Below are 13,196 nucleotides of genomic sequence, written 5' to 3' on the forward strand. Positions count from 1 at the left end.
GAATGATCGCCCGGAGGATGGGTGTGTACTAGCACGTTCTTAAAGCCGCCTTCTTGCTCTCTCTATCTCTCTTCAAGCTGCTAGGGTTTATGTTTTATCAAATAAAACGTATAACCCTAATTCTATTAGAAAAAGATATTATATAGGCAAAAGCTAATGGGCCTCCAACCTTAAACTGAATTTTAGAGTTATTATTAGTATTTAATTCGAAATTCTAATTATTGTATTATTAAGTCTCACTTAATCATCCAATAACTTAATTTCAGATTTAATATTAAATTCGAATTTCCTATTTATTTAATTAATTCACACTTAATTAATAACAAATAATTCGAATTACTTACATTTAATTTAAATCTAAATTTAAGTTAAATAATCCTCCAATCATTCTTTGTGCGACCCTTTAGGTTATTATGACGTTGGCAATAATTTTAAATCTAATTTAAAATCATTAACAATGAGAGACATCTAGTAATACATCATTGTTACCCGAGTAATAATAATTAAATCGGTGATCAATTAAACCTTTCGTGAATAATGTACAATGTAATATAATCCCTTTAGCCTTATATTATAGATCAAACTCGAGGCATGCATTGTGTCATCCTCTGGTAACATTTAATCCTTCTTTCCTTGATCAATGAGTAAACTATTAAACAAATCAATATTTGAGCACGACCATGCATTTTATAGTCCTACTCAATCAAGAGGCCAATAATATCACTCCTTTACTAAAGGAGGGATAAATCCCATCTAGATCATTCATATTTCTCATACGATTCATTATGTACCCAATGTCTACTTTTATTATTACCCGATCAAGGATAACTTTTACAAGTATCATAGTATTTTAATTCTCGTATAAAAATATAATGATTTCAGGTCAAAGGACCAATACATCATTATCACTGTGAGATTAACTTATGACACTATAAACATGTAGTATCTCACAACGGGTCAATCCAGCACCATGTATTTAATACATGTGCTTGTGTTTTGACTTTTGTATCACCATACATATGATCAATGAGATATGAGCATCAGCCAACAAACACACTAGTCTCAATATATTTATTATCGCCCCTTAACAATAATACGTGACTAGGGATCTTTAGGAATATCAATACTATTCTCATAATCTCATTTCTAAGTCACATACTTAGAGATATAGATTTACATATCATATTCAAAGGACATTTATTAATCTAACATCTTATCACAGAAAATAAAGATATAATAAATTACTACAGAATAATCCATATAATCATAATTAATAATTGTAATATATAATAGATGATGTCAAAGATTACTGGAGCTAACAATGTCATTAGCATCTATGATCTAAGTGGAAGATTAATGAATAGTTATTTTAATTAATCAGTTAATCTTGGGGCCAAACCTAAGTTAGTTGTATTATTATCCAAATTTGTATTATGCACTTGTAACACGTAAAGTCTGTAAAAGTGCAAAGGAGTAGACTGGAGTCTTTTTCCTAAAATAGTATCAAGCCTAAGGATTCTATCTGGAAGAAGATCGAGAAGATCATGCCTCAGAAGAATTTTAAAGAACCTTGGAGTTGAATAAATCTGTTTGGAGAAAAATGTTCTAAGTCAAGATCTCTATAAGTCACAGATTTAATGTTATAGAGAAGTCATTCGAGAACTCCAGAATGACTTATCGAGAAGTCATTCAAACTCCAGAGAGTACCGACGGATAAGCAATATCTACTCGACGGATGAGCTATAAATCTACTCGATGGATACATAACATCTACTCGACGGATAAGCTATACATCTACTCGACGGATGAGCAATATCTACTCAACAGATAAGAAATATCCACCGGGAGTAGAGAAGTCAGGAAAGCTACTCGAGAACTCAAAAAGATATCGACAAGTCATTCTTTCACTAGTGAACTCAGAGTTATCGACAAGTATATATCCATTCAAGAACTCAGAGATATCCACAAGTCAAGTGAAGTTATGAAGACTAGAGATCTCGATGAGCTGAAGACCTCTCAAGCCAAACTCATTATGGAGTACTAGAGATCTCGATAATCCTTTGTACTTATCGAGATATCAAGTGTTCAAATGAATCAAACTGGAGATATTGAAGTACAGTCTCAAAGTATAAAATTGCAGATCATTTTAATATCTAAGATAAACAATCAATAAATAGTCCAACAGCTGGATTGACAAGTCTACAAAAAGCAGCTTGAAGTGTGTGCAAGATCAATGGCAAAGATTAATTGATAGAGGAAGATTAAAGTAAACACTGGATACTAAAGATATGCTTAGCCAGAAAAGGAAGATTTGCTTTTCTATAAATAGAAATGACAAGTGACAGTTTAGAAAAGCTAATAGCATATTTATTATCCACTGTGTAAACCAGCAGTTAACTGAGCTATAAAGTTAACACTGGTCCTCTAGTTAGAAGTAACAATTTAGATCAAAATTCTTGTAACACTCTCGAGAAGAAGCTGGGCTCTTTAACTTCGAAGAGCTTAGAAATTTTATAGCAAAGCATCTTAATTTTTAATACAAAAATTAAGTGAGTTTTGAAGATTTGTGTTCTTTATTTTGTGCAAGTTTAATTTCTGCAAGAACACTTTTCTATACAAGATTTAATTTACTTTGTTCAACCATTATCTCTCAAGAAAAGCCTAAAATCAGAAAAACACATTCGCCCCCCCCCCCCCTCTGTGTGTGATTCATTACCTAACAAGTGGTATCAGAGCAAAATCTGAAAGAAAACAGATTTAAGATCTTGGAAGCATGAATACACAAGAAATCAGTAGCATCAAAATTCCTACCTTTGACAAAGCTAACTACACTCTTTGGAAAAAAATGATGTTGTTTATCAAGATGGCCAATCCACACTATGTTCAGATTCTCAAGAATGGACCCTTCACTCCTATGGTAAGAGTTGAGGAATCACATATGGAGACACGGTCATACCAGCTCATTATGCTCCTAAAGATCCATCTGAGTATTCTGACCCTGAAAAAGAGAAAGTCTCCCTGGACAGCAGCTTAAAATTGATATTGATTGAGTCACTTGACAATGTGATGTACAACAACATTGTCAACTGTGACACTGGTTAGCAAATATGGGAGAAGATTGAAATACTCTTTAAAGGAACTGAGGAAGTTAGATCTAATCAAAGAAGAATACTGATTTCACTGTATGAGGGTTTCATGGCTTAGCCCAAGGAAAGCATTACTGAAGTGTTTGAAAGATTTAATAAGCTGATAAATGACTTGCAGCTTCATGACAAGTATTATGAAGCTGAAGAGGTGAATCTAAAGTTCTTGCTTACTCTTCTTGATCATTTGGAACAGAAAATCTCAGCAATCAGGGAAGGGAGAGACTTGAGCAGGATAACTCTGGAAGTTCTATATGTAATTCTCAAAACCTATGAACTAAAGATGATTCAAAGGCAATCATTGAGATCTGGCCAAGGACATGTTGTAGATGGTTCAAGTGCTTTAATAGTAAATGAAGGCCAAACATCCAATGATGAACCCAGATCTCATATCTCAGTTGCCTCAACAAGTGAGCAGAGAACAATTGATTCACAGGAGCAAGTCATACTAGACTTGGAAAAGGATGAGTTCTACACTCTTGAAGAACTGGATGAGCTAGATCAGTCAATGGCCTATCTGGCTAGAAAATTTTATAACATTAAAGTAAGGAGGCCAAGATACTTCAAAAGTAAAGGACAGTCTTTTAACAAAGACAATAGCTGGAAAGAGAAAGGGAAGTACAATTCTGATAGCAAAAGTGGTTACAAAACTGGATTTGTTGATAGATCTAATATAAGGTGCTTCAGCTGTGATGAACTAGGCCACTTTGCTACAGAATGCAGGAAACCCAAGAAGGCAAAGAAAGATAAGGCTTATCTTGAACTTGAAGCAAAGTATGAAGCTCTTCTGAAGAAACAACAAAGTAAAGCTTATATTGCAGAAGGTAAAAGTTGGGATGATTCTGAAAATGATGAAGGTGAAGAACTTGGAAATTATGCACTCATGGCCTTGAAGCAAGGAGAATCATCCTCATCTAAATCACAGGTACCAACTCTTACCTCCACTGATTTAAATGAGAATCAATATAAGGAAACTGTTGAAAAGATGAGCACAGAAATGTTGAACATTCATACAAGCATGGTTGCTTCTAATGAAGAAGTTAGCAGATTAACAAAGTTAAATGAGAAGCTTGAAAGTGAAAAATAAGAAGCTGAATTGTTGATAGTGGAGCTTGAAGCCTTGAAACAAGAAAATGGCTACGTGAAAAACAAGCTCAAGTGTGCAAATGAGATTGAGGCTGTGCTAAGAGAAAAACTGGAGAAAAGTGAAGTAAAGTTGAAGTCCTTTAAGAATGCATCTGAATTGGTTGGTCAGTCCCATGAGAAAAACAAACCATGTGCAAACATTGCCATTGGTCTTGATTATAATACCTTAAACAGCAAGAAGAAAAACACTGGTGACAGAGAAAAAGCAACAAAGAGTGAAAATGTTCGAGCAATGCTGAAAAATGTTGGGTCACCAGTATTTAAGACTTGTGAGGTAAACTTCAGTGAAGAAAAATTGATTATCAAGCAAGAAATTGCAGATAAGGATAATGAAAAGAAGAATGCAGATTCAATTCAATCTTCCAAGGCTGAAGAAAATCTTATGGACAACCAAAGTACCAAGACTCCTGTCAAATAAACCAAGATTGAAGATGCAAGTAAGAAGAAGAAAAATAAAAGTGGAAGAATTGGGAAAAACAAAAGCAACAATCTGAACTATGTTATAGATATTTCTGGCAAGAAGTGTGGAATATGTAGTTCTACAAATCATCTAACTCATCTTTGTAAAAAGGGTGTTAGTAAGCCAACTGAAGGAACTTGTAAATAAATTGAAGTAGATTTAGATGATCCCTACTCATTCTGTGATAAGTTTGATTGCATCCCTTGCAACTTGAAAGTGATGAAGAGTTGTCACAAACTGAGAGTAGACCTAAAAGAAACACATATTGAGTCTACATTAGAAAGGGAAAATGCACATCAATCATTGAACTCTATTTTATCTGAAACAAATCACTCTACTTCTGCTAAATCAGTTAACAAGAAAAAAGTACCCAACACTGCTTGGGTTACTAAACACACCTGAATCTCATTGTGTGCAGGGAAAAGAAAGTCATATGGATCATTGACAGTGAATGTTCCAGACATATGACAGTTGATAAGGCCCTGCTATCACAGTTCGAGGAGAAAGCTGGCCCATTGGTGACCTTTGGGGACAACAGCAAAGGATTCACAATGGGATATAAAAAGATTGTTTCTGAAAATGTTGTCATTGATGATGTAGCACTAGTAGCTGGTCTTGAGGTGAACCTTCTCAGTGTTAGCCAATTTGCAGATAAAGGCTTTGAAGTTTTATTCAACAAAGAAGAATGCACCTTTATCAGCAAGAAAACTGGTGAAATTGCTTTAAAAGGAGCAAGGAACGGAAGCTTGTTTGTTGCAGACTTAGACTCAATAAATAAGGATGGTATTTCCTGCTTCTACACCAAGGAATCAGAAGAACAAAGCAAACTATGGTATAAAAAGTTGTCTCACTTGAATTTCAAGGCAATTAACAACTTAGTCAAAAAGGAGTTAATAAGAGACATGCCCAAGCTGGAGTTTGCTCAAGTTGAAGTCTGTGAAGCTTGTTAGAAAGGAAAGATGAAAAGATCTAGTCACAAGTCAAAAACTGTGAATTCTGTTAGTACACCCTTGCAACTTATTCACATGGATTGGACCAGTAAATGTCTTATCAATCTCAAGGAACACATATGCCCTTATGATGGTGGATGATTTCTCAAGATACACTTGGGTAGAGTTCATGTACTCTAAAGATGAAAATCCATATATCATAATTGAGCACATCAAGAAGATAGAAAAGCAGGCTGAAGATTTTAATTGTGTGAAAAGAGTGAGAAGTGACAATGGAACATAATTCAGAAATACTACATTAAGTGAATTCTGTAAAGGCAAAGGCATTGTTAAGAGTTCTTCGCTTCCAGGACACCTCAACAAAAAGGAGTAGTTGAAAGAAAGAACAGAACATTGGTTGAAGCTGCTAGAATAATGCTGCAAGATGCGAAGTTGCCAACAAGTTTCTGGGAAGAGGCTGTCAACACGGCATGTTATACTCAGAACATATATCTCATTAACAAGGCACATGGCAAGTCACCCTACTTAATCATATCCAAGAGAAAGCCTACTGTAAAGCATCTTCATGTGTTTGGAAGCAAGTGTTATATTTTAAATGACAATTCTGATTATGTGGAAAAATCTGACTCAAAGGTCTTTGAAGCAATTTTTCTGGGATATTCACTGGAAAGAACATCCTACAAAGGCTATGTGATTAATCAAAAGAATATTATGGAAAGCACATATGTGACCTTTGATGATGACAAGTGTCCAGGCTTGGAATGCCTTGATGATAAAGAAGGTGATGCCCTTACATTTGAAAACCTCAAGATTGATAGTGATTCTGATGGAGAAGATGAGGTCAATGCACAACAAAAGATGAATGAAGAGTCTACTGAACAGGGAAATCATGGAAATGGAAGTTCATCTCAAACACCTGATCTTGATGGCACAAAGTTAGGGGGAGAAAGAGAAGAAGGATCTACCAGTCATACTAATAATGGAGAAAATAATGAAGACACAAGTCAACAAACTCACACTAGGAAATGGGATAGAAGTCACACCAGAGAAGCAATTATTGGTGATTCTACTGCTGGTGTGAGGACTAGAAGTTCAACTGTTAATGAGTGCCTACATGCATATTTTATGTCTCAAGTAGAGCCTAAGAAAGTTGATGAAGCTCTGCTGGATCCTGACTGGATATCTTCCATGCAGGAAGAGCTGATTCAGTTTGAAAGAAGCAAAGTCTGGAAGTTAGTTCCTGCACCAAAGAACAGAAGCATTATTGGAACGAAATGGGTGTTCAGGAACAAAATGGATGAAAATGGTATAGTTACCATAAACAAAGCAAGGTTGGTTGCAAAAGGCTACTCACAAGAAGAAGGGATTGATTAAGATGAAACTTTTGCTCCTGTTGCAAGACTTGAAGCTATAAGAATTTTTTTAGCATTTGCTGCACATTCAAATTTTAAAGTGTATCAAATGGATGTCAAAAGTGCCTTTCTGAATGGTAAGCTAGAAGCAGAAGTTTATGTGCAACAACCTCCTAGCTTTGAGGATCCAAAATTTCCCAACTTTGTGTATAAGTTACTCAAGGCTCTATATGGACTAAAACAGGCACCTAGAGCTTAGTATGACATACTATTAGATTTCCTATTGAAGCATGGTTTTACTAGAGGAACCATAGACAATACTCTCTTCTACAAGAAACATGGTGAAGATATGATCCTAGTTCAGATCTATGTATATGATATTATCTTTGGTTCTACTAATGAGAAGTTGTGCCAAAGATTCTCAAAGCCTATGCAAAGTGAATATGAAATGAGTATGATAGGGGAACTGAGTTACTTCCTTGGACTTCAAGTCAGCCAAATAAGTGATGGTATCTTCATCAGCCAAAATAAACATGTCAAAGATCTTTTAAGTAGTTTGGAATGGTTGATTGTTCACCTGCATCTACACTATGTCTATTGCAACAAGGTTGGATGAAGATAAAAAGGGCAAGAGTGTAGATATCTCAAGCTACAGAGGGATGATTGGATCATTGCTTTAGTTGACAGCAAGTAGACCAGACATCATGTTTGCAACATGTCTATGTGCAAGATTTCAAGCCAATCCAAAAGAATCACATTTGATGGCCGTAAAGAGGATTTTCAGATATTTGAAGGGAACTTCAAACTTGGGATTATGGTATCCTAAGGGAACTGGTTTTGAAGCTGTTGGATACACAGATGCAGATTTTGCTGGATGCAGGGTTGACAGAAAGAGTACCAGTGGAAGCTATCAATTTCTTGGACAAAGACTTGTATCTTGGTACATCAAGAAATAACAATATGTATCAACTTCTACAGCTAAAGCTGAATTAATAGCTGCAGGGAGTTGTTGTGCTCGAGTGCTTTGGATTAGAAATCAGCTAATGGATTATGGCTTAGTGTTACACAAAATGTGATATCCGGGATATATCGTGTAATTATTTTTGCTAATATATAATTATTATCTGTGTTCAGTATTTATTCAGTGAATTAATTGATAAGTGATAAATGTGTTTGGATGATTAAAAATATTATTAATTGAGTATTTTAATTTTTATATGTCCAAAATAAAATATAGATAATTGTCATATCTTCCTAATTATTTTTATGTTGATTTATGAATATATAGGAATCATATGAATCTTATAAAATCTTTTCCGGGTATTTAAAATCTATTTTATAAAAACGGGAACCAACCGATGTCATCCGTTGTTACGTTTTTGGAATCTGAAACTCTTCCGAGAACTCCTTCCTAACCTAATTGTAATATTCCGAGCATATTCCATGTTTCGACTTTTTCGATCCGGCGTACGGTTTGTCCTGCGCGGGTCCCGGCGCAATATTTTCGATATAATATTCATTTCGGTAAATCAATAAAACTCGTATTTTCGATAAACGGGAGCTTTTTAGTAAACTATCACAATTATCACCTCGTAATACGTGTAAACAGGCGCTGAGACCAAGACCGCAGTACAAATTGTACTGATTTGGATAATTTTCCCGAAAACCGATACCGTTTGGATCAGTTTTTATAAATAAACGTACCGTTTTATATCCGGAATGATCCAACGGGATACTAATTTACCGTATTTTATTTCGTATCAAAATCATTTGCAGACATATAATTATATAATTTTCCAGAGAAAAATCTTATATTCATATAAACTTCCGAGAATCAAACAACAAAACGAAGGTGTTATTGATCTCTGTTTTCAAATCTCGAGTACTCAATCCAAAGGTCTTGAAGTGTTCTACCAGATTCTGAGCTTCGTTTTACTGCAGAAATCAAGGTTTATTTTCTATATTTTTATTTATTTTCGAATTAATTTTATTAAAAATATGAATTTTTGTTCGGATGATTATTTGTATGATTTGATGATATTGTAGAGCTTGTTTTCCTGATAATTTTGATATATTATACGTCTGATTTGGAGTTCAATAACATGCTCAAAAGTGGGTTTAATTTTCGAATTGTGAAATTAGGGTTTATAACCCGTATGAATGTTCTTAATTGAAATTTGGGGGTTTCTTATTTCGGGATAGATAGATGTTGTGGTATAGTGGGCTGTGATCTCTATGAAATTTGCAATCCAGTCGTATAAGTTTCACAAACCAACGAGGTTTGTAGAGAAGGGAGTTGTGATTTTACAGTTATGTCGAGTTCGCCGGAAACCGGCGAACTTCCCGGCCATTTTCCGGCCAACTCAGGGATTGTTAGGATGAATTGATTGCATGGTTGTGTTCCTGGTGTTGTGTAGTGTTGATCTGGAGGTGTTGGAGGGGTGAGGACGCCGGGATCGTCCTCTCCGGCGAGACAGAACGTTTTCCGGCGACCCCCCTGGAAAAATTAAAGTTTAGTACCTGTAGTTTTAAAAACGATACAGTTTGGTCCCCCAGGTTTCCAGAACTTGCAAATTTAGGATTCCTGTTTACAAATTATTTAAAAATCATATTTCCTATTTATTTTTATTATAAAAATTCGTTTTTAATTTCTGAAAATTCTAAAAATTATTATTTTGATTACGAAAATTTATTTTAATTCAAAAATAAATCTGAAGTAATTAGTTAATTAATTTCAGTTAATTTTTAATTGATTAATTGGTCAATTAATTCGAAAATTAATTGATTAATTGATTTAATTAATTATTAATTGATTTTAATTAATTAATTAGATTGAATTATTTAAAAATGGTTTAAAAATTCCAAAAAATAGTTTCGAGCTTTAAAATATTATTCTAAATTATTTTCAAGGCTCGATAAATATTATAAAATTATTTTGAAGCCAGAATTGGCCAACCGAACTCTGTTTAATATTCCGAAATTGATCCAACGACCCGTTTTAATTCCGAAAAATGCTTTAAAAATCATTTTAAGTACCCAAAAGCCTATTTATGACCCGAGACTTCTTTATAAATGATATATCATTGATTATGTGAAGTGTTATGTGTTATATGTGACTTTTTAGTTGACTGTCGGTCTGTATATTTGATGTTTACTTGTTTATTGCGTAACTTTTGATCCGTTAATCGGACTTGGGTGAAACGAAGGGTAGATAGAAGTATGTGTTGAATAGAATCGTATGAGTTGAATATTGATAGATTCTTATGATATGTGAGCAGAAGAGGCAAGACGTAGAAAAGGGAAATAGGTAGTTGAGGAGTAAGACGATTGTGATTGGAAGCGAGTGCAGTGTAGTAAGCTAATACCAGGCAAGTGTTCTGAACTTTCTCGAGATATTATAGTAATTGATAAACTTGTTCTATATTGCAAGTGCTTTGAAGCACTGAACCCTAACCATGAATCCAACTATTGATCTTGAGCCGTAAACCTGATACTTTCTAGACCATTGATTGATGTATACCCAGATATGAACCATAAATATACGATACTACTCTACAAATACATACAAACTAAATACCAAACACTGAATCAAATTACCTACATACGCAAACCATTGTATCTTATGCTTTGAAAGACAAAATCCTTGAAACCCTGAAACGTTGATTCCTTTGTTATCCAATTCTTCCATTACTCAACATCCAAGCTTTGAAAAGGCCATATTGATCCTCATGAAAACTGAAACCATTTCATTATGGAACATCCAATGTTGTTAATGATTCTGTTTATTGTTTATTATTGCTTATTCTGTTATTATGTTAGAATTGGATTGTTTTTATAAAATTGTGGACCAGATTCATGGTCAGACCATATAATGGTCAAGTTAGGCCAATGTGTGCCTTGGATCCAGTAGTTAGAGCAATGCTGTGTGCTTTGCTCGGGGTTAGTGCGTGACTGATCAGCAACCTAACCTTGGGTTTTTTTTAAAATAAAAGTATAATATCCAATTCTAAATTATAATTCATTGTTCACTTGATGTCATAACCATATTCACCTAATGATCATTATTCTCAGTTTTGTTATTGTGACTTGCTGAGCTAGTTAGCTCATTTGTGCGATGTTGTTTATGTTCTTTCCAGTTAAAAAAGAACCAGTTGGTAAAGAGTATCCCCAGTCCAGCGCGAGAGCTAGGGGTTCAGGTTGAGGAAGCTGAGCTAGTAGGCTTCTTTTGGATAATTTGAGTTGTAAAAGTTTGTAATAATGTTTAATACTCAGTTTTGAGTTTGAATATGTGGGATTTAAACGGTTTGTAATATAGTAGTGTGTTTGGCTTGTGTGCATACTTTAACCTGTTGCGGTCCGTGGTAGTTGGTAAGTAGGGTCACTGCATATTATTATTATTATTTTTATTATTGTTATAAACAAGTTATAAATAAGGTGTGTGTGTGTGGACCCCAAACTTCTAACCCCGATTTGGAGGGCGCCACACAAAATTCCTATCATGTGTGACAATACTAGTGCTATATCTATAGTAGCTAATCCAGTTAATCATTCTAGGACAAAGCACATTGATGTGAGGTACCATTTCATTAGAGAACATGCTACTAATGGTACCATTGAGCTCATTTTTGCACCAATAGAAAAACTACTAGCTGACATTTTAACTAAATCTTTAGATGAAGCAACTTTCACTAGACTTGTAGGTGAAATTGGAATGCTCAATTCTTCATCCTAAGGCAAGAACCCAGCAAATGTTGTGCAGCAGATTAATCTCCAGTAAATCAAGATTAAATTGATTAAATTGGAAATTAACTGAAATATGAATTATAAATATTTCAGAAATCTCTATATATTTGTCTTTCAAATTTAATTAACTTGGAATTTTTCAAATTCTGAGTAAACTGCTTAGTTGTTAATTTACATCCTTAATATGTAAAATTAACTCAAGGCAGAATTACAATAACCAAAAGTATTTAGAATACTGAGTTCTCGATAAGTATAAATTGACTTCTCGACAAGTCACTTTAGGACTTCTCGAGTGAGTCCTCGATAAGTCAACTTACTGACTTCTCGAGTGACTTCTCGATAGGTTTAAAATGACTTATCGATAAGTCCTTGAAAAGTTCTCTAATAATGTTCATTCACAGAGTTCTCTACAAGTACAATCCTTTAACTTATCAATAACTCAGAACTGAGATAATTTAAATTGATAAATTATTTTGGTAAAATACTTTCGGAAAATGCATTCTAGTTTTATTTTGAATTTATTCAAGTAAAAGTTAGAATTAGTGCATTCCATTTTTGGGGACAAACTGGCATTTCGATAAGTCAAGTTTGAGTTCTCTATAAGAGTGACTTAAAATGACTTCTCGACATGTACTTAATTTCTCAAAATGACTTCTCGATAGGCAACTCCAAAGATCTATTTTTGAGTTCTCGACAAGTCATCTACTTTCACTATAAATACCCAAATTCTTGATTAATTTGAACTTGGATTTTTTTTTTAAAATTCTTAGAAAACTGAATATTTATTACTTCATATCCTCAGTATATGAAGTTAATAAATAACATATCAAAAGAAGCAAAAAGTATGAAAAAGTGAACAAATTTAATTCATAAATTCTATTCAAAAAAATACTTTTGACATACTTTATCTCTAATTTCTCTGACTTATTGACACATTTACATACTCATGTGATTTCTTGTTTATGTGAAAATGGGTTAGTCTAATGTTGGTAGACTAGTACATTATTTGTGTTGTTTTGAGTATGCTGATAGTGGTTAAATTATTTGACTATATGCTGATATGAGTAGTTTTTTTTTATTTTTTAGGGAGTTCTTGTTTATTTGCATGGGGAACAGTTATTCTAAATAGTGAACTAATATTCTTGAGTACTTGCAAGGGGAATAGTAACTAGTCATTTCTAACTGTCAAATGTGCTTATGTGATTATTACTCTTATTATCCGGGCAACTCAAGAGTCTATTGGTTTCTATTTTTACTCCCTCTATAAATTAAAATGCTTCACTCTTTATCATTCATCACTCTCCTATTCTCAACAAACATCTGATTTCAAACTCACCTCCTGATTCATCTCTCTCTCTCTCTCTCTCAAATGGATGCCCCGGTCTTTTACAGACTTAATCAT

Source organism: Apium graveolens, chromosome 3 (assembly GCF_009905375.1).
Source record: "Apium graveolens cultivar Ventura chromosome 3, ASM990537v1, whole genome shotgun sequence".
Lineage (NCBI taxonomy): Eukaryota > Viridiplantae > Streptophyta > Magnoliopsida > Apiales > Apiaceae > Apium > Apium graveolens.